This window comes from Herpailurus yagouaroundi, unplaced genomic scaffold (genome assembly GCF_014898765.1).
Source record: "Herpailurus yagouaroundi ecotype Mexico unplaced genomic scaffold, PumYag 189, whole genome shotgun sequence".
Taxonomy (NCBI): Eukaryota; Metazoa; Chordata; class Mammalia; order Carnivora; family Felidae; genus Herpailurus; species Herpailurus yagouaroundi.
The window spans coordinates 15,048,914-15,072,527 of record NW_024412420.1 but is presented as its reverse complement, the minus strand read 5'-3'; the positions used below and the strand labels follow the sequence as shown (position 1 = coordinate 15,072,527).

At 41.6% G+C, this 23,614-nt stretch overlaps 1 long non-coding RNA gene across 6 annotated transcripts in view; it reads right to left on the bottom strand.

The window, feature by feature from the left end:
• Positions 1-23,614, bottom strand: part of LOC121044970 (uncharacterized) — a 149,969-nt gene that overhangs the window by 57,052 nt on the left and 69,303 nt on the right. The window lies entirely within an intron of this gene.

Genomic DNA, 23,614 nt, shown 5'->3' with positions numbered 1-23,614 from the left:
ACACAGAATCTGAAGCAGGCTCCAGGCTCTGAGCTGTCAGCACAGAGCCCGACGCGGGGCTCGAACTCACAGACCGCGAGATCATGACCTGAGCGGAAGTCGGACGCTTAACCGACTGAGCCACCCGGGCACCCCTAAAAAATATATTTAAAAAGAAGAAAAGGGAATTCAGAAAAAAAAATCCTCATTACAAACAGCCACTAAGACCCTAAAAGGGGAAATGACTTGTCTAAGACCTGAAATGCAAATGTTAGGGTCCGGGTTATTATGTTGAGGTGGAGTATGGGCTGATGCACAAAGACTATGCCCCTCTGTCCTCTCAAAAAGATGCTTTTTTTTCTCAAATTGTAGCAGTGTGAGCCATTGTTCCAAGACTGGTACAGAGGAGCAGTGCTGGAGAAAAGGGAGGCAGAAATCCATATATCTGCTAAGGTGTTACCGGAATGCTGTCCATGGAATTAACAATTCCAGGATATTCACAATTTAAGGGATCACAAGCACAGGCTAGTCAAACTCTCCCCTTTAACAGACAAATAAACTGAGACCCAGGACAATAAAGGCATTTACTCAAACACTCACTGGATTGTTGCTGGTCTAAATCTAGCTCTCTTGACTGTTAACCAAAGTTAACTAACACTTGTTAAACTGAAAGTGGTATGAAGTAGTTCCACTGTCATCTACCACATCGGCAATGCCCCGTATGTTTTTTTCTCTGTGTTTTAATACTTTCTCGGAAAGGATTGCTTTTGATGTTTCCTGAACGAGGCATCTGTTAAAACTGAACTGGTCTTCCCTTTAAGCAATAATTGGTGTTTCTTATTCTTAATGTCCAAATAATGGAAAACCAACCCCTAACAATCTGAAATTAGACAAAAGGAACCTGGGATGATCACATTATTACAAAAATGTTTATTGGTTTAACTGAAATACACTAATTCTCTGAAGTAAAATTATAACTTTATCTTTACTATCTTTTACATCAAAGAATGTAAAAAATAACCGGTACACTAATACTGTCAATGAGTTTTCTTTGCACAGTATTTGTCTGTGGAGACATTCGATGTTTGGGGGACAAGAACAGACTCATATTAGACTTTATTATTTCTCTTTTTCGATTTCATTTTACTATGAAATAGGGTACTATTCATATGTTAATAGGGTACTAGACTGTCAAGACAGACCTAAAAATGATTTTTTTTCCATTTTAGCACCAAAACACTCTGCAATTTTAGACATTATCTCTTTCTCAAAGTATGCATTAAATATATATATATAAATAAAGTATGCATTAAATATATATTTTTTTCTCAAGGTGAAGTTTGAGTACTGTTAGCAAAATCTTTTGAAGAATATTCAAAAAATATGACAAGCTGAAGGGAAAGTTACAACACTAGGCTCAGAAAATAATCACTAATCTTCCATTTACTCTCCTAATTTATATATGATTTGGTAACAGGAAATCATAACATATGAATAATTTTTCATTCAAGAGGTTAAAATATCCTTAAAGTCTTATTAATTTTTACTGTATCAATTAAGGTGACAAATTTATCCCAGTTTGCCCAGGAAACCCCTCAATTGGGGGTGGTTGGGTACCCTGTTAATAAAGAAATCATTGCTCTTGCCTTAGTCCATTCAAGTAGCTATAAGTATACATAGACTGGCTTACAAACAACAGAAATTTATTTCTCACAGTTCTGATGACTTGGAAGTTCAAAATCAAGGTACCAGCAGGGTTGTGTCCTGGTGAAGACCCTCTTCCTGGTTCATAGCTTGTGTCCTCAAATGGTAGAAGAGGCCAGGGAGTTCTGTAGGGTATCTTTTGTAAGAAGCTTAAAGCCATTCATGAGAGTTCCACCCTCATGACCTAGGCAACTCCCAAATGCCTCACCTCCTAAAACCCTCATCTGTGGGGGTTAGGACTTGAACATTTGAATTTTTTTTAGGCCACACCATCTCTATTTCACTAACTAGAGACAAACAGAGAAATTAAACCATTTGCCTGAATAAAGAGACAATTGCATGCTAGACAACATAGAATAACCTCTTCTCCACATCTAAATCAGCCCCAAAATATTTCAAAGTACCATTACAAATTGATTATTAGTGCCTGCATGTTTAGGTGAGTAACTAACCACAGAAGTTTTCATTTGGATTTGGTTTTGGCCAACACACACCCAATGCACATAAAGGAGTTGATAATAAGTTATATTGTTTTTGTTACAGGAACACTTTGAGTAAATAGCAACTATTCCATTACCCAAGACCCAACTAAACAAACAGTTGACTAACCCAGAGAGATACAAAATATTACTTTGGAATTTAATATTTATGGCAACATATTTCCCAAGAGTGCCATAACATGGTTGAGTGGATAGATCCATTTAATATGTGTCCATCCAATCAAATACATGCCTTTACTATGTGTTTTTCAATTAATGCTTTCATACACCCACCCTGTTAATAATGTGTGAAACTGAGAACTAAACTTCATAAAAATTCATTATTGAGGAATGTAGCAATTGTATGTTGGGGGAGAGGTCATAAGCCTGAGCAGGGGGCAAGGACTTGAATTACTGTAGGAAAACATGGTAAGAGAAAGAGATCCAAGAAAGTTTCTTGAGGGCAAAGGTTCTGAAACTTGGCTGCATTTCAGGATCTCCTGGGGAGATTTAAAAATGCTAATGCCAAGGCCACATCATGGATCAATTAAAACATGGTTTTTAAAGGTTGGGACCCAGGCACCCATATATTTGAAAGATCCCCATGTAATTACAACATTCAGCCAAGTTTGAGAACCTGCTGCTTTGGGAGCTTCAGGTGAGTACTTCTGTATTTGTTTGTATGTTCCCCATATGCTAATTGTGTCATACTCTCCTAAGAATTAATGACAACTACTAGAAAACTAAGAGCCTCTTCCATGTCATTCCCAAATGCTTGTGAATAGAGTTTCATTTTACCAGATTGGAGAGAAGTCCTTCCAGGAAACACACACACACACACACACACACACACACACACACACACACACAAACTCTGGAAACTTACTTCCACCTAATCTTAGTAAAATCCCTTTCAGTTGCTTAATCAAATATTTTACCAAAGTGTTAGGCTCCTGTAATGAGCTTCTATGATGAAAATTGGCTGTGTTATTTTAGCCTCTTTCTTCCCTTTACCTCTTACCTTTTTTCACAGCAAAGCAAAATAATAACACATGCAGATAAGAGATTTGTGGGGAAAAAGCTCTGAGCCAAGTGACAAAAAAACTTAATTTCAGGATCACCTAAGTAAATCTTTCCTTAAGGAAACATCAGATTGTTTTAGTATTTCCCAAAAGCACATTTTACATTACTCTAATAGTGAATCAGGCATCACACAGAGTTTAAATAAAAAAATAGCAGCATTAGAAGAAAGCAGCAATCAATTGATTGAACCTTCTTGTTAAAGAGCTGAGGAAGCCAAAGTCTAGAAAAATTAACCTAGCCCTCCTGGGACTCAGATCTCATTGCTACCTATATGTAGCATCCCTGACATATGGAAATTTCAGAATTGAAAAAAAGCATCACACAATTTTTTAAACACATAGCAAATTAAAAACCAGAATTCTAGAGGAGCCTGGGTGGCTCTGTCAGTTAAGCGTCCAACTTCAGCTCTAGTCATGATCTCACAATTTGTGGGTTTGAGCCCCACGCTGGTCTCTGTGCTGACAGCTCAGAGCTGGAGGCTACTTCAGAGTCTGTGTCTCCCTCTCTCTCTATTCCTCCCCCACTCACACTCTGTCTCTCTCTCTCAAAAAATAAGTAAAAATTTTTTAATTAAAATAATAATAATGATATTAATTCTAAATGTGTGAACTATTAAAAAGCCAAAATAGTTAAGGTATGAGCTTTTAAGATGGGACCAATTTGTAAAAATGCCAATAATCATAAGAAAAAAGTAAGCCTGAGATAGGAACTAAAGGTTGGATGTTTTTATTTTCTTTACAAATGGTCTTAACTAAATTATTTAATGCAGACTTTATGTAGCATGAAGATTTTTTTTAATGTTTACCTTGTATCAAATAATTTGGCATACCATTTCTTTGGGATAAAAATAACATAATTCCAAAAATACATCTTATGGAAATTAAGCAATAGTGATTTAGTCATTCACAGTAGAAAATGGATACTAAATAATAGTATTATTTTCTGAGTAGCTAGTAGATACCGATGGCCCCAATGAACCCACATCACCAGGACTCAGGCCTTTCCATAGTCTTTCCCACATCTACTTTGAACTTGACAATGTGACTTGATCTGGCCAATGAAACATCAGCAAGCATGACACAAGCAGGCATTTAATGAATGCTTACACATTGGAGCTTATGTCTTCTTAGAACGTTCCCTATAGGAAGCCGGCTACCATATAAGAAGCTCATTTACCCTGAGACTACCACACTGTGGGGAAGTCTAAGCTAGCCTCACAGAGAGACCACATGAAGAAAAACTGAGGAACCCAGACAAGAGCCATAACTAAAGTTCTAGATGTATGACTCTGCTCCAGCCATTCCAGCTAGTTCCCGGCCATTCCAGCTAGTTCCTGGGCATTCCAGAAAGTTCCTGCCCATTCAAGCCAACTAGCCTGAGGCCCCAGACATTATGGAGCAGAGATAAGCCATCCCCAATATTCTGAATCTGAAATTCTGACCTATAGAATTATGAACAAATAAAATGGTTGTTGTTTTAAACCAGTAAGTTCCAGTAAGTTCTGGAGTACTTTTTCATGTGACAATGGACAATGAAACAGAGTATTTAAAATAAGAGTCTATTATCTGCAGGGCACTTGAGTGGCTCAGTTGGTTAAGTATCTTACTCTCCTTGATTTCAGCTCAGGTCATGACCTCACAGTTTGTGAGACTGAGTCACGCATTGGGCTCTGTGCTGACAGTGTGGAGCCTGCTTGGGATTCTCTCTCTCTCCCTCTCTCTCTCTGTCCCTCCCCCCCCCTCCACACACACACATGCACATGTTCTTTCTCTCAAAAAAAATTTTTTTTTGAAAAAGAGTCTGTTATTTGCTCAGTGACAATAGCTGATATAAGTTTAGTCCATTAGCCTCCCACCAAACCTTTCAACCAGGATTTTAGCCATTTTAACACTGAAATGGATCTCTATGGCAGTCCTGGTCCAGTAACCATAGATGAAGCACCAAAGCATCCAAGAGAAAAGCTAAGGTCCTCACTCTTCTAAGGCAGCAGAAAATAAAGCCATTGCCCATGTATGTAGGTTCATAGCTCTCTGCCTCTTCACAAATCAGGACCAAGCAGTGTAACTCCAACTCAAAAAGGAGGGACGTTCCCTGCTTTTCATGAGAGCATGCTGGGATACCCAGGTAAATTCTCCTCCTTCTTATCTTTAAGTTTTGATTCCTTTTGACTCTGTCTTTAAGTTCCTCATTCCAGGGACATTAACAACTTCTCTATAAATATGCTCACAGTAAGTATCACACAGATCAAGAGTTTCACTGAAAGGTGATCTGTGTTCCATGTAGGTGAGCAATATTCTCCTTCATCTAGAAATTATAAGGCCTTTTACAGACTAAGATGGGCATGATTATTAGGTAGCTCTTAGTTCTAAAGTTTAAGTTTTTAAGTCATTAAGACCCTTAAATAACTGTCCATTCATTCTAGGCATGTTTCTTCACAATGCTATGCTCATTTCAATATATAATTCTATATTATTTGGGGTGTTTATATATACCCTCTAAAGTTTTTTTGTTGGCTTTTTGTGTATCATAACAATGTTGGTTTCTCTAACTTACTACATGACTGAGCTCATTCCCATGTGGGTGACTCATTCCCCATCTCATTTATTCTATTACAACATCTATATGTCACCTGCTTTCTGAAGAGGATTAGAGAGTTTCTAAAATATATTTGCAGTGAGGTCATGCAAAAAGGAAAGATGACAGTATCTCTGACATACTCCATGATCTGACCTAAACAGACTTAGGAGTTTTACTGAAGAACTGTGTGTGTGTGTGTGTGTGTGTGTGTGTGTGTGTGTGTGTGTGTGTTTGTGTGTGTGTATTTACAGGGACTATCCTATGCACCAAAATTTCTCTTTGAAATTTAAAATAGGAACCATCTAATAAAATTATGAGTCACCGAATAAAAACGATATGTCAGTTTATACCAATTTTTAAGTCTGCATACACAACGTAAACTCACGCATGTGACATACATACACACATATACTAGAGGAAATTTTAACAGTAACAACTATTCTTGACTGACCTTTGCATTCACAATTTCATTTGTCACAACCTTGCAAGGCATTATTATCCTCATTTTGGACTGATGAAATTGGGGCTCAAATGGATTAACTGAACTGTGGTCATAGAGCTAAAAATGGTGGAACCAGAATTTGTACCCAGTGTACTTACTCTTTTTATTGTACCACACAAAGTCAAAACATGGTCACCAAAGAGTTTTAAAAAAAAGTAAACACAGGCAACACATTTTGATGAACTCTTGCTGATGGTTTTTATCTGAGATGAGAGTCCAGGGATGAGAAATCTGAAAATGTACATTGTACTAGAATAATACAAAGGAGTCAGAAATACACACTCAGGTCTAGGGAGGGACAGACTTTTATGACTAAAAGCTACCTTCCCACTACCCAGACCTCAAAGCGTTCAACCCTCTGTGCACAGAGGTCAACACCAGGGGAGAGCTTAGCAAGTTCCAAAACTAGAGGACCTCAGCCCTTAGTTTGTCCAGTTAGATCTTACATTCACTCCTAGTTTCTATCAAAGTTATCTCTCCCATACACTAAGAGAACAAGAAAGAGGACAAAGATAGTAATGATGGATGAACCATATGTTCCAGAATCATCAACTGGAAAAATTTTATCTACAGTGTTATCACAAAAACATCTTTGTTTGTTTGTTTGTTTGTTTGTTTGTTTGTTTGTTTCCCACATTCTAGGAAGCAGTAGTTTGGGGTCAACCTCTAATCCTAAGACTTATATGTATATCGGTGCTTTTCAAATCTTAATGTCTATATATATATACTTATATGTATGTATTACATGTTATATAAAAAATATAATAAATGTAAAATACATAAACCTGGCAATCTTGTTAAAATTGCAGATTCTGGGTTTCTAGTACATCTAGGTTGGGAGTTCAAGATTCTGCATTTCTAACAAGCTCCCAGATGATGCTGAGGCTGCTGATCCATGGACCACACTTTGAATAGAAAGATGAGTTCAACCCATCAGCCATTTTGATAAATCCCCTAGACTGGATGTCTTATCCACAAGCCAGTCTCAATATATTTAATATAGACTGAACTGGATGAAAAATACAGTAGGAAAGGTGGTATCATTAGAATCTGACTAGCATTGTCTTGCTCAAAGCAAGTGAAGCTGGCAAGAGTACTCACTGATTAAGTAAAGCCTTGAAAGAAAGTGTTTTTTGGTTCTGGTCAAGAGTGGAAAATGGAATGAAGTCAGGAAATGAAGGAGATCAATCATTTTTTCCCCAGTTATTCCTGGCCTCATTGCATTAGCGCATGACATGAAAAGTTCACCACTAACCAGACTCACTGGAGAGGATAAAAATGCCTGTCAGAGGTTGTCCATCGTGCAACTAACACAGCACTAAAAAGTATGCTACTATTTACGAATGAGTATTCACTTACAAAATTCTTCCTCAATTTTCCTCAAGGACCATTTCTTTACTGAGTGGACCAAATAATGGCTGAAGTTCTCGGAAAAACAGTAATAACTCTGTGAAATTATGTCTCATTCCACACCAGCTTGAACTGGTTACTTTCATCTTGGGTATTGATTTTTTTTTTTTTAACATTTATTTATTTTTGAGACAGAGAGAGACAGAGCATGAACGGGGGAGGGGCAGAGAGAGAGGGAGACACAGAATCGGAAGCAGGCTCCAGGCTCTGAGCCATCAGCCCAGAGCCCGACGCGGGGCTCGAACTCACGGACCGCGAGATCATGACCTGAGCTGAAGTCGGACGCTCAACCAACTGAGCCACCCAGGCGCCCCTTGGGTATTGATTTTATCACTCTTTGTTTTCAAGAAATTCACATGAGTTGGAATTAAGAACCAATCGGAAAGTATTTATGAAGCTTCCGACACATGTCTACACCGAAGCCAGCCACTGTTAGGAAGACAAAACAAGGAAGTTCATGAAGTCAGAGCTTCTGAGAAGGAAATGAAAATACACAAAACCGTCCCTTTGCCCAACTGTACTTCCTGTCGCCCATAATCATAGTAGGCAGCCATAATAATTACACCTTTGCTGGTGTTATGATAAGGAAATTGATTTGAGCTGAGAGACAAAAAGAAAGCACATCTCTCCAGTAAAGCTCTTTCCACCCTCTTGAAATTTTCTCCCACACTCAACAAAAACTTCATAAAGTCATCCATGACCCTTCTGCTCGTCTCCACCAAGTCAACTCCTATGACTGGTCTCACACCCTTCTCAAGTATCGAGGCATTGCCACATGGCCTTCTCCTAGTGAGGCCCAGCTTGTTTTTCCAGAGGGCAGCAGTCATTACCTGAATGGCAGGTTTGCAATGCAAGCTGCCTTAATGTAGGGCTTTGTAGCCATCACATCTGGGTTGTCATTAGTGTCCTCTGAAAACAACAATCAGCTGGCAGACCAAAAAAGGGCATTCAAGAAAACTCATTAATTCAAGTGTTTGGGGAAGCTACAGAAAATCTAAATGTATTTATCTTTTAGTTATTCAAAGAAAGTTCTAACATACACACAAGGATAATAGTCACCTAAAAGTTTATGAGCTATACTTGCTACAATGCTGAATTGGGACAGGCTACACATCTGTGGGCTGGCAGCTCTGGGAAGGAGGTAGCACCTTTGATCATTCCTGCATGGGATGATGTAATCATTCATCAGGGGGCTGAGCCGTGTTGTAGGGACATGGGTAATTCCATTTCTCACTGTCCCTTCCTCTTCCCTCTACAATGTTAGGTGGTTGGAAAGTTCTAGAAGAAGTCTGTTTACGGGAGTCTTCCTCCTCTGCCCCCACCTTTAGCATGGATGCATCTAAGGCTAAAAAGACAAGAGAGGAGATGACAGGACTCCTCTCTTCTGCCCCAGCCACACTGTTCCTGGTCCAGCCAGAGGTCAGAGTGACCAGGACTGAGTTCTGTGTCAGACCACAAGAGGGCTGCCTTCGAATAGCAGATGTCCAGAGTCTGCTCCCTGTTCCCTCACAGGAAGCAGAACGTAGAAATAAGCCCCCAGTGACAAGCACAGGCCTGCTAACCATTTTTACAGCAGGCAAAGGGTTAAAACCACAGCCTCCAGAAAGGTGCCTGCAGGAAAGTGGCAGAAGGAAGCTGGGAGCCTGCACCTCTAGGCAAACTGGACACCCATCTGGGGTCCAGACACGGGGCAGGCTGGGTGGGAGGGACCCACAGACACCTGAGGTGGGGGAATCACGGAGGGTGGGGTCAGAGGCTGAGTTCAAGGCTTTGATACCCAAATACATTCTGCCAGTTTCTTCCTGGTAGTGCTTAGAATTGGATCCTCCCCACCTCACCCACCAGGAACACATAAGGGGGAGAATTCAGAGCCCACTCCCATAACCCTCTAGAAATAAAACTTTCTAAGTGGCTTTGCTATGCTCACAGGATCCAAAGGATCTCGAGAAGGCACTCCTGTGCACAGCAGGGGAGGCTTGGGGGCCTCTCAGAGATTCACTTCCTGCCTCCCAGCTTTGTTTTTGGGGCCTCCAAGCAACATCTTGATGTAAAAGCTTCTCCTGCACTTGGAGCATTCTAGCTTGCTCTGCAGGGGCCCCACCTGAAGGTTTCTTTGCTGAAAGGGAGAGGGGTATGTAGCCACACCCCCATCAGAAGCAAGGAGGTGAAGAGGGACTGAAACTGCAGGCAGAGATCCTGTTACCTCAGTTTCCCCCAAACCCACTCAAACTTGAAAGAGACAGAACCCATGCACCAAGTACAAAGATGGGTTTGCGATCAGGCAGGAGACACAAAAGTCCTAGTTCCTGCCCTTACAATGAACCCTTCTCTGAATGCTGGCTCCCTCCACGAGACAACTTGACAGAGTTTACTTCCACCTTGGCATCTGTGTCCTCAAGGCATCCAAGTATCTTGTGTATCTTTCAACAGATCAAAAGGCAGAAAGAAAAATGTTCTTGGATCAGCTCCTAGAAAAATCTGAAACCAGATTTTCCTGGGATACGTCAGGCCAGTCAGCACCTGTTATTTTATACTGTGGCACCTTACCTTTAAAATATGGATTAAACGATGTGGCGAATGAAAAGATGAAAAATTCACAAATCCAGCAGCTCTAGTTTCTAAATTGCTGCGTTATCTCCTTTTAAACTTCTGTGGACTTTCATCACCCTCTCTGCTCTTTGGGGCGCTGCCTTTCTTACGGGGAAAACAGAAAAACCTGAGCTTTGCAAGCGGGGCACAGGGACACCGGTCAGGAATGCTGTAAGGAGGACCAGGTATCAATCTCCATAGGAGTGGAACCAGACGGTGGGCATTCAGATTTGATGATTCAAGTGTTAATGAGAAAAGATTTTACGCTTCTAAAGAAGATAAAGTAACAGATCTATGGAAGATATTAACTGGTTTTTTAGATGTCTACAGGTTGGCCGAATTATAAATAAAGTTAGGACGCAGAGACACCCACTTGTTTACACATTGTCTGTGGCAGCTTTGGGCTATGGCAGCGGAGCCGAATAGTTACAACTGAGTTTCTCTGGCCCATAAAGCTTAAAATATTGACCATCTGGCCTTTGCAGAAAAAAATCTTCCAACCTTGTCTACAGACATTAGGAGGAAATGAGTTGAAATTACAGCAGAAACAGGCCCAACTATAACATCATCTCTGCCAGGTGAAGGGGGAATCTTTCTGACAGTTGAGATGGCTCTTGATCCCTTGCCAAGTACTAAACATGAACACGGCTAATTTAAAGAACACCTGGACAATTTAGCGCCGGTGTAATAACTTGAAAGATTGAAAAGTATCTGCTCTTCCCCCAGGTAATTCATACTCAGGGCAAAAAATTGTAAATAAAAAAAAGGATATTTTACTTTTAAAGCTGTAGAGTTTCCCAAATGTTTTCCAGGATGACTGGTCAACTGTGCTCAGCAATAAATTATGCTGTTCTTTGCAAAATGCCTTATTTGCACAGAGTGGGAAGGGAGATAATGGTGACTCATAAGTTTGGGTTTCCCCCTGGAGTCTTGGAAAGGGTAACCTTTATTAGATATGAAGGGCAGGAGCGCCCCCTGCTGACCAGAGAGGCAACTTAGGCCTGAACTCAATATTCTTTTTTCTGATCAGGGCTCTCAGGTTGGACAAGAATCAATTTTCACATAGCCCCATGAGGGAATAAAGGAATACCAAACATTCGCAATTCATGCCCAAGGCATGGTAGCAACTTTAAATCACAGTAGTTTGCATAACATGTGTGGTAGCAAAAACAACCATCAAAATGGAATCACCAGATTTTCACTTCTCTTCCTTAAGTCTCCTTCTCCACTAAATATAAAAATAAAAATACAGCCTTCGACAACAGCCCATTGAGTACAAACTCCTTTAACAACAAAGAAGTTAACCCCTTACTTGAAATCAAGTACCGGCTGAAGGTTTTGTTCCAAATAAGTCAAACTATATGAAATTGCCAATATTCCACTTGTTTGACTCACAAAAACAGCAACTTCATATGGTTCAAGTTGAATGTAATGACTCCATCAACAATTGACAAAGATACATAGGAGAGTCTGAATGTGTAAGCTAGGGGGCAGGCTTCCCTTACTCACCTACAGATACAGTGGTTGGAGGCTGGGGATACAGGACGGAGACCTTCTGGCCTCACAATTCTCCCCCAGGGAAGCCTCTGAATTCATCTAACCAATGAAAACAGAGGCTAGGATTTTAAAGTATCTTTCTTGCCACTTAGGCAACTCTGCTCCACATGATGGATAAGTATTTTTAAAATCAGTTCTCTCTTTTTAACACAAGTGTCCTAATAAAAGAGCTTAAGGGAAGAGGAGGATTTTTTTTTTTTAGTGTTTATTTATTTTTGAGAGAGAGAGACAGAGTGCAAGCGAGGGAGGGGCAGAGTGAGAGGGAGACACAGAATCTAAAACAGGCTCCAGGGTCCAAGCTGTCAGCACAGAGCCTGACACGGGGTTGGAACTCGTGAACTGCGAGATCATGACCTGAGCCTAAGTCGGATGCTTAACCGACTGAGCCACCCAGCTGCCCCGGAAGAAGAGGATTTGAAAATCCTGATCTCACCATTGCCTCACTTTGAGGTTCTACAAGAACAGGGGATGTAAAAGCCCCACTGACCATGACCGTGGGACTGCAGTAGTGACTCTGCCATGCAGACCAGGCGCAGTGGAGGACTGGGGCCAGGACAGATGCAGACAATGCCAAAGACCAAGGGTTACGAGGGCAGGGACTTCTGATTTGAAAAGGAGAATCTGGGAGGGAACATTTACAAGGTCTGAATACCAAGCAAATTAGAACATGGACTCATTCATGCATCTGAATTTTGCAGTAAAATCCATATGGATCTGGATTTCTAAACCACAGTGACCTAGATAATAATCACTCCTCTAGGCCCATTTTTTCAGGGCCCACTGTTAGCTGCAAGAGCCACAAAAAGCTGCAAAAGCCACAACCGCAAGAGTTGTGGGAAGAGTCTGGAGTAAAATAAAAGAAAGGAGTACGACAGCAACTCAGTCACACAATACTCTTAAAAGAACTTGGTAGAACTTTGTGTGTGTGTATACATATATATTTTTTAATGTTTTCTTTATTTATTTTTAGTTAAAAAATTGTTAATGTTTGGGGCGCCTGGGTGGCGCAGTCGGTTGGGCGTCCGACTTCAGCCAGGTCACAATCTCGCGGTCCGTGAGTTTGAGCCCCGCGTCAGGCTCTGGGCTGATGTCTCAGAGCCTGGAGCCTGTTTCCGATTCTGTGTCTCCCTCTCTCTCTGCCCCTCCCCCGTTCATGCTCTGTCTCTCTCTGTCCCAAAAATAAATAAATGTTGAAAAAAAAAATTAAAAAAAAATTGTTAATGTTTATTTATTTTTGAAGGAGAGAGAGACAGAATGTGAGCAGGGAAGGGGCAGAGAGAGAGAGGGAGACACAGAATCCAAAGCAGGCTCTGGGCTCTGAGCTGTCAGCACAGAGCCCGACGTGGGGCTCGAACCCATGAGCCGTGAGATCGTGACCTGAGCTGAAGTCAGCCACTTAACTGACTGAGCCAGCCAGAGGCCCCTTATTTATTTATTTTTGAGAGAGAGAATAGGGGAGGGGCAGAGAGAGAGGGAAACAGCTCTGCGCTGACAGAAGCAAGCCCATTGTGAGGCTCAAACTCATGAACAGTGAGATCATGACCTGAGCTGAAGTTGGATGCTTAACTGACTGAGCCACCAAACTTGGTAGGACTTTGAAGGCAAGTTCCAAGTAGACTTATTTGAAGGATCAAGTCGGGAGAAACAGGAGTTGCCCATACCCTGACCTAGCCCAATACTTTGATACATTCCTTAAAATGTCCATGATTTAAGGCAGCGGTCCCTAGGTTAAAAACACAATTCTTGAATTTGAAAACACAGTGGCCAAATGCCATCCTCCAGGACAGAAACAGTGAACACAGTAAAAGCCTGAATGATATCCTTAGACTATAATATCAAGCCCCCAGGAGATTTCCAATGTGACGCTCACTGACAGGAACCACTAAGTTGAAGGACCTCTCGAGTCAAATTATAATTCCATATAAGCTTGGGAATTTTTAAGTACAAAAGAAAAAAGAAAATCCCACAGCTACACAAGTCATTATAAGAGCAAAGCTCAAAGCCTATCATCCAGCAGAGGGAGCAAGAGGTACACAAATACTTTTAAAGTCAGACCATGGAATTTAATTAAGACCTTGGATTGTGATGCCTCCCACTTTGGTCTTTTTCAAAATTACTTTGGCTATTCGGGGTCTTTTGTGGTTCCATACACATTTTAGGATTGCTTGTTCTAGCTTCGAGAAGAATGCTGGTGCAATTTTGATTGGGATTCCATTGAATGTGTACATAGCTTTGGGTAGTATTGACATTTTAACAATATTTATTTCTCCAATCCATGAGCACGGAATGTTTTTCCATTTCTTTATATCTTCTTCAATTTCCTTAGTAAGCTTTCTATAGTTTTCAGCATACAGATCTTTTACACCTTTGGTTAGGTTTATTCCTAGGTATTTTATAATTCTTGGTGCAACTGTGAATGGGATCACTTTCTTTATTTGTCTTTCTGTTGCTTCATTATTAGTGTATAAGAACGCAACTGATTTCTGTACATTGATTTTGTATCTTGTGACATTGCTGAATTCATGTATCAGTTCTAGTAGATTTTTGGTGGAGTCTATCAGGTTTTCCATGTATAATATCATGACATCTGCAAAAAGTGAAGGCTTGACTTCATCTTTGCCAATTTTGATGCCTTTGATTTCCTTTTGTTGTCTGATTGCTGATTCTAGAACTTCCAACACTGTTAAACAACAGCAGTGAGAGTGGACATCCCTGTCGTGTTCCTAATCTCAGGAGGAAAGCTCTCAGTTTTTCCCCATTGAGGATGATATTAATTATGGGCTTTTCATAAATGGCTTTTATGATGTTTAAGTATGTTCCTTCTATCCTGAATTTCTTGAGGGTTTTTATTAAGAAAGGATGCTGAATTTTGTCAAATGCTTTTTCTGCATCGATTGACAGGATCATATGGTTCTTTTCTTTTCTTTTATTAATGTGATGTATCACATTGATTGATTTGCAAATGTTGAACCACCCCTGACCTCATGAATCCCACTTGATCATGGTGAATAATTCTTTTTATATGCTGTTGAATTCGATTTGCTAGTATCTTATTGAGAATTTTTGCATCCATATTCATTAGGGATATTGGCCTGCAGTTCTCTCTCTCTTTTTTTTAATATTGAAGAAGACCAAAGTGGGAAGCATCATAATCTCAGACTTTAGCCTCTACTACAAAGCTGTAATCATCAAGACAGCATGGTATTGGCACAAAAACAGACACATAGACCAATGGAATAGAATAGAGACTCCAGAATTGGACCCACAAAAGTATGGCCAACTAATCTTTGACAAAGCAGGAAAGAATATCCAATGGAAAAAAGACAGTCTCTTTAACAAATGGTGTTGGGAGAACTGGACAGCAACATGGAGAAGAATGAAACTAGACCACCTTCTTACACCATTCACAAAAATAAACTCAAAATGGATAAAGGACCAGAATGTGAGACAGAAAACCATCAAAACCCTAGAGGAGAAAACAGGAGAACACCTCTCTAACTTCAGCCACAGAAATTTCTTATTTGACACATCTCCAAAGGCAAGGGAATTAAAAGCAAAAATGAACTATGGGGACCTCATGAAGATAAAAACCTGCACTGCAAAGGAAACAATCAACAAAACTAAAAGGCAACCAATGGAATGGGAAAGGATATTTGCAAATGACATATCGGATAAAGGGCTAGTATCCAAAATCTATAAAGAGCTCACCAAACTCCACACCCGAAAACAAATAATCCAGTGAAGAAATGGGCAGAAAACATGAATAGACACTTCTCTAAAGAAGACATCCTAAGGGCCAACAGGCACATGAAAAGATGCTCAACGTCGCTCCTCATCAGGGAAATACAAATCAAAACCACACTCAGATACCACCTCACGCCAGTCAGAGTGGCTAAAATGAACAAATCAGAAGACTATAGATGCTGGAGAGGATGTAGAGAAATCGGAACCCTCTTGCACTGTTGGTGGGAATGCAAACTGGTGCAGCCACTCTGGAAAACAGTGTGGAGGTTCCTCAAAAAATTAAAAATAGATCTACCCTATGACCCAGCAATAGCACTGTTAGGAATTTACCCAAGGGATACAGGAGTGCTGATGCATAGGGGCACTTGTACCCCAATGTTTACAGCAGCACTCTCAACAATAGCCAAATTATGGAAAGAGCCTAAATGTCCATCAAATGATGAAAGAATAAAGAAATTGTGGTTTATATATACAATGGAATACTACGTGGCAATGAGAAAGAATGAAATCTGGCCTTTTGTAGCAATGTGGATGGAACTGGAGAATGTTATGCTAAGTGAAATAAGTCATACAGAAAAAGACAGATACCATATGTTTTCACTCTTATGTGGACCCTGAGAAACTTACCAGAAGACCATGGGGGAGGGGAAGGAAAAAAAAAAAAGGTTAGAGAGGGAGGGAGCCAAATCATAAAAGACTCTTAAAAACTGAGAACAGGGGCACCTGGGTGGCTCAGTCGGTTGAGCGTCTGACTTCAGCTCAGGTCACGATCTCACAGTCTGTGAGTTCGAGCCCCGCATAGGGCTCTGTGCTGACAGCTCAGATCCTGGAGTCTGTTTTGGATTCTGTGTCTCCCCCTCTCTCTGCCCCTCTCCCACTCGTGCTCTGTCTCTCTCTGTCTCAAAAATAAATAAAAACATTAAAAAAATTTTTAAAAACTGAGAACAACCTGAGGGTTGATGGTGGGTGGGAGGGAGGGGAAGGTGGGTGATGGGTATTGAGGAGGGCACCTGTTGGGATGAGAACTGGGTGTTGTATGGAAACCAATTTGACAATAAATTTCATATTAAAAAAGAAAAAAGACCTTGGAGCCTAGGGGCGCCTGAGTGGCTCAGTCGGTTGGGTGGCTGAGTTTGGCTCAGGTCGTGATCTCACGGTTTGTGGGTTCGAGCTCCCCATCAGGCTCTGTGCTGACAGCTCAAAGCCCAGAGCCTGCTTCAGATTCTTCATCTCCCTCTCTCTCTGCCCCTCCCCCACTCACATTCTGTGTCTCTATCTCAAGAATAAATAAACATTAAAAATATTTTTAAAAAAAAGACTTTGGAGCCTAAATGATTCATTTTATCTTCAATGATAGTATTTCCTGAAAAGTAAAGAAACTTGGTCACAGCAACACAGAGAGTGAAATCCTGTGTCTCTTCATTTCAGGTGATATGTTCTCTCCCATGACAAAGCTAACATGAAATGATTCTCTTTTATGTTCATTTACCTATAGAAACATGCAATCAAAATTCCTTATTTGAATAAGGAACATAGTAAAATACTTAATTGGTTGTAGACACCAGAAACACAAGAAGGATTTTTTTTTAATGTTTGTTTATTTTTCAGAGAGAGTCAGAGCAAGAGTGGGGGAGGGGCAGAGAGAGAGGGAGTCACAGAATCTGAAGCAGGCTCCAGGCTCTGACCTGTCAGCACAGAGCCGGACATGGGGCTTGAACCCACGAACTGTGAGATCATGACCTGAGCTGAAGTCAGACACCTAACAGACTAAGCCACCCAGGTGCCCCTGAACACAAGAAGGATTTTAAAGAAATCCTTTGTGTACAACACAAAGAAATGTCTTCCTCTTTATAACAGATAAATTGGACTCTTCATACCAATTCACTCATTCACTCACTTATTATCAACTGTGTACTTATTCTGTTAGACACTGTATCCAGACCTCACCTAACATCTCTGCATAGCCCTGTGTTGATGTTTGGGATATTTTGGCCCCTTCTTCAGAGAGCCCATTTCATGGGATACAGTGCTGGGTATTATTGTGCTGTGTCCTTCTGTGGCTGTCAGTGTCACATCTGTGGCCATAGGCATACACTTGGACATTTGTACTCACGGTGGGGAAGACGGACAGAACATTTCTGGAGGAATGTTCCAAAGTCCCTGCACTTTATACACTGAGCCATTCAACACATGTTTGTTGGCAAAGGTCCAGTCCTCATAATTCAAGGTTCAGAAATTTGATTTTATCAGTTCACTCAAGGTTGATAAGGGGCTAAGGGAATGGAGTCATATAAACCCCATTAACAAGAGAACGTCTATTCTTTTCCAATAAAAGTGGTGTTGGTGTTTTACCACTATCCAGTGAACCTTGTCTCATGATCAAGGTGCCCACAAACTAAATTAGGTATCTGAAAAGTGTTTGGTGATCATGGAATAAAGGCAAAGGTTGTGAATAGGCTAGAAAGGCATTTTTCTAAGGAACATGAGAGCTCCTTCAGCACCAAATAACAATCTGCTGTGACGAGAAGACCATCCCTGCCAGATGGTGTCTGCTGTGCAATATTGTGCCCAAGAGCCACTTTCACCAGGTGCTCCCATGTACACCTGCAAGCCCTAATCTAGCCTCTTTGCCTGGACTGTCAATCCTCGAGGGGAGAACACGCTTACTCACATTTGCACCTGGATGACGCTAGGCTCCCAGAATCTCTAGTGATCAGGTGGGGGAAGGAAGGATGGATGGATGGGGTCAGTGCATGAATCAAAGGCAACTCCAGTTACCCAGTCCCTGCCTGCGTTACCAGAGTCCTAAGCTGCTAGCCCCTTAGGGAGGTGATAGGGGGCTCCCTCTGAATCATCACTAGTTTGTTCTTCAGCTTTCATTTCTTTGCATTCAAATGTGTGGGGCGTGTGTGTGTGTGTGTGTGTGTGTGTGTGTGTGTTGCAAGTGATACTACTTTCCTTCTCAACTGATTGTAAAGAAAAAGATTGCCTATTCTGTTAATTTAAAATCAGTATTTACAAAGTGTGGTCTCTAGGTCTCTTTTTAAAGACACAGGGGAGTACTCCACGAACAAAGTTCAGTGGCTGCCCTTATTACAGAGAGGTAAAGCCAGAGTCTTTGCAGGACAACGCGGTCCGCACACCATAGCCATTTTCCTCTGGTCTCCCTCCTTTCCCGCCAGTCTCCCTTCCAGACCTCAGCACCAGCTTAGGTTGTGAAGGGGCCACTGCCCCACCCACATTGGGAGGTCTCTGCCCCAGACTTCTACACAGCTCTTCCCTCTCGCCAAACTTCCCATTTTCTTTTTTTTTTTTCAGTTTTTTTTTTTTTAATGTTTATTTTTGAGAGAGAGAGAGACAGAGTGCGAGCGGGGAAGGAGGAGCAGAGAGAGAAAGAGACACAGAATCTGAAGCAGGCTCCAGGCTCTCAGCTGTCAGCACAGAGCCCTATGAGGCGCTTAAACTCATGGACTGTGAGATCATGACCTGAGCCGAAGTCAGACAGTTAACTGACTGAGCCACCCAGGCGTCCCCAAACTTCCCATTTTCATTCAAGTACCACTCATGGTGAGGCCAGTCCTAACTACTCCATACACAAGTGCACCCTCTCCAGAACAACCCCAGGCCCCCAAAGCACAGGTCATCCTCTTGCAGACTTCTCCTGGTAGTCCCTGCCTCCGATGCCAAATTCCACAAGATGCCCCCAAACAGGGCCTGGCACACACTTCTAATATGGCTATAAATATTTGCGAATGGATGAATCAATGCCTGGAACATCACATATTCTACAAGGCTCAGGCTAAATAATAGCAGGTCCTCGTCCTCCTCAATCTTCCTCTTTAAGATCTTGTAACGATCTCTTCGGGTATTAACCTGCATATTGCTAAAGAACATGCTTCTACGGCTACTTCTTAATTATTCAACTTAAGACGTTAAACACCTAAATTGCTGGTGTGGAAGATGACAAGACAGGATTCTGATACCACTCCACACCCCAGTTCCCATTTCTCCACCTTTCTGGTAGAATTATATAACATTAGCTTTTATCATTTTTGCCGAAGTCCTCTAGATACAATATGTAACTGAATGCATCAACACAACTGATTGATATAATACAATCTCTCTAGATACAATTCTAGCTAGAATGAAGCTCCGGCAACAGAAATTTTTGTCTGTTTTGCTCACTGAAGCATCCCTGTGGCCTAGAGCAATGTCGCACATAGCAGGTGGGCCCTGAAGAAGCATTTGTAGAACACTCAGATTTATGGTATGTGACATAAGTCATTCATTATTGCACGTGCAGGGTGCATGGGCCATCCCCCACGTCCCTCCACCTGGTGGCCTGGCTGGTTGAACGCTGCACTGGCATGAGACCACCTGCAGGGAAGTTTCAATGACTCTCTCTCATCCAGTTTCACTTGGGAATCCCTACCCGACATCCCCCAAACTCTTCTTGAAACTTACAGTGATTTATAATTACTGATCTACTAATCAGCTTCCCCAACGAGACTGCAGCCTCCTTGGCATCATGGAGGTCCTTGGTCATCTCTGGACCCCACGGTCTGTCACAGCATCAGATCCATCATAATAGATTCTCCAGAAGTTCTGAATGAAGAACACAAGGCCCTGCCTGCCACTCTGAGGCAAGAGAGAAAGAACTTCTTCCTGTTCTGGGTAAGCCCTTACGACGAGGCCCTCTCACTATTTACAGAAATAAAATGGAGATCGACTGTTTTTCCTTTCGCTCTTTGCACCCCTGGGCTCATTAATCCCAGGTCATTTCATTCACTTTATTTTTTTCAATGATTTAGTTTCTTTCTAGCCACTTTCCTTGTTCAAATCGCCCTTGAAAATAAAAATAAATTTCAACTAACAGTTAAATCAGTCTTGGAGCCTGATGGTTTCTTCCCAAGTTAGAATTGCTCTGTTGCCTTGCGAAACTGCCCGATTTTACACTGGACTCCACTTGACAAAACAAAGCATTCAAAACTAAAATGTACAATCAGTTGAAAGGTCTTCCTACATCACTACTACCGTTACTTTCTAGCAGTGGTTCTCAAACTTTGCGCGTCAGAATCACCTGGAGGATTTAAGACCCAGATTGCTGGGCTCCCACCTCCAGGGTCTTTGATTCAGAGGATCAGGAAGGGCCTGAGGATATGTATTTGCAACAAGTGCCCAGGTGATGCTGATGCCGGCCACCTGGGGACCACTCTTTGAGAGCCCTTGCTTCCCCATAATTCTCTGGGAGGTCTCGGAAATGGGTTAAATTTCTTGCTACCCCACCCCTCAACCAAGATAACCAGATGTTGGGTACATGCTTACAGCACTCCTTAACCTTACCAATGCACATAAGTCCCCTGAGGATCTTTTGAAAATGCAGATTATTCAGCCAGTCTGAGGTGGGGCCCAAGATCTGCATGTCTAACCAGCCCCAGGTGAGGCCAACATTGTGGATCCAGGGATCAAACTTTGAGTTTAAGGCATTACAAATTGTACCAAGCAGGTTAGTATTAAAACTCAAGGGCTTTTGCAGGTCTCAAAGCATTTGATTTCAGGTCTGAGCCCTAAAACTACCAATATACTTCTACACTTTATTTATTATTACACTTCATTATTAAAATCCTGACAAAATAGAAGCAAGTGAACATTTAACTTTCTCCCATATAAAACTTCAACATGGATGGGTCCAGCTGACTCACTGGCATTGCCCAGATGTATCTGAACATGGTTCCAACAGTGTGGGTAGATAATGGTAAACCTGGTGGAGATGGTGGGGAGGGTGGGACTGCTTTTACGCGTTGATTTAGGAACTGCCCCTTTGTCATGTGGTGAATGGTGTTTTGTTATACAATTCTAGCATTTAGCCTTCACAGAAAACTGGTTTTAAAACACCTTGTCTAATGCGTCATTGAGCCCAATTCCCCCCAAGGCCAGGATTATCTCTTTTTAATTTCTCAGGCTATAAAGAGATCATAGCAATGGGGAAGTGAAAGACAGTATTAGCTCCTCCCAAACCCTACCTAATCCATTTACTCTCTTACAGGTGCAGGTGACTATTAAGAACACACTTAGAGGAGCACAGAACGAGGTACAAAATCTGCAGGGCCCAGTGCAAAATGAAAATTTGGGACCTCTTGTTCAAAATTATTAAGAATTTCCACACTGCAGAGCATCAAAGCAAAGGCCAGGACCTTCTAAGGTCATGTGCCAGTGAAGTCAACCCCAGGGGGAAGGACTCTGACATAATGAAAAACCCATGAGTTAGGAAACTAACCAGACCCTCTCACTCTCTCTCCTCCTCTTTTTCCCTCTCAAAACATATGTCCAAAAAAAAATAGCTATGATGACAATGGTAGTGTCATTGTTGAATGAAAAGTTGTCCCTGTCTCATCTTCGGCTCTACCCTTCCTTCATTTTTCACTAAAATAACTCAACCATCTGATTTACAAAAACCTAATGAGATGCCACTAATTCCAACAAGGGCTAAAATGAACCCTACCTTTGGTCTGGTTATGATAAGATGGTTTACCTAAACTATGCTAAGGAAATGTACAGCACAGTTATGATTAAAGGTGAGGGTGTGTGTGAGCTCAAATAACCAGCTTTTCAAATCACCAGGCAGTGCATCTCAAGCTTTGGTGATTCACCAAGGATCTTGTGAAAATGAAGGGAGGTGAGTACGGGACCCAGGTGAGCAAGGGACCCCAAGAATAGGGGACACCTATACTATGAGACTGAGGACCACACTTTGAGTAGCTTAGTCTAGAACTGTCAGTAAGGCAGCCATTAACCTCATGGACCTACTGAGTGCTTGTCCAAATGGAGATGTGCTGTGAGTTTAAGTGAATACTGCATTTCAAAGACAGTTAAAAAAAAAAAGGCAAAGTATCTCATTAATAATTTTATAGATTATATGTTTTGGATATATTGGCTTGAACAAAATATCTTATTAAAATTAATCCCATCTTTTTTTTTTTACCTTTTTATTTTTTTAATTTTTTTTTTAACGTTTATTTATTTTTGAGACAGAGAAAGACAGAGCATGAACGGGGGAGGGTCAGAGAGAGAGGGAGACACAGAATCTGAAACAGGCTCCAGGCTCTAAGCAGTCAGCACAGAGCCCAACGTGGGGCTCGCACTCACGGACCGCGATCGTGACCTGAGCCGAAGTCGGACGCTTAACCGACTGAGCCACCCAGGCGCCTCTTTTTTACCTTTTTAAATGCAGCTCCTAGAAAACTTTAACTTAGATGTACCATTGCTGTTGAACAGTACTGTTCGAGAAATGCCACTGGAGCTTTCCCTTATCTATCCTCTCCATCTGATTATAAACTCCCTGGGGTGGGAACGTGAGACCAGCCCTGGACACCATCCAAGGAGGGAACAACTTGATAGCTGAGTTCATCCCTCAACTTCTCACCACACTAAGTTTGCTGCTCTGGCTCCTTCCACTCCAACATACGCATTTGTGCACATGCACACGCATGCACGTACACACACAAACACACACACACACACACACACACACACACACACACACACACACCAGAGTGGAGCAGACTTGAGGACAGGACCTTGTCTTCTGCATCTTTCTATCCTCAGTGCCCAGCACATGAATATCTGATGTGTTGATGCTCTATGTAAATCATTCGTTGCTCCTCCCCCTTATAATACTTACGGGTCACTCACTGTATGTATATAGTATACATATACATATATATCATATACTGAGATATGTATATATCTCAGACTTATTACATGCTTTCTCAATTACATTTTCATCCAGAAGGTTGTCCTTCAGCTTATCTGGTACTAGCCACACGGGCTCAATCAGTATCAGTGACAATGCCACTAGCCCTACTGCACACTGAGTGGTAAATGTTGGTGGCTCTTTTCTTATCTCCATCACCAAGTTCACAATCACTGCAGCTCTACTAGGCTCACTGCTGCTACTAGTAGCTACAGCTCACTGAGTGCTTTTGCTACG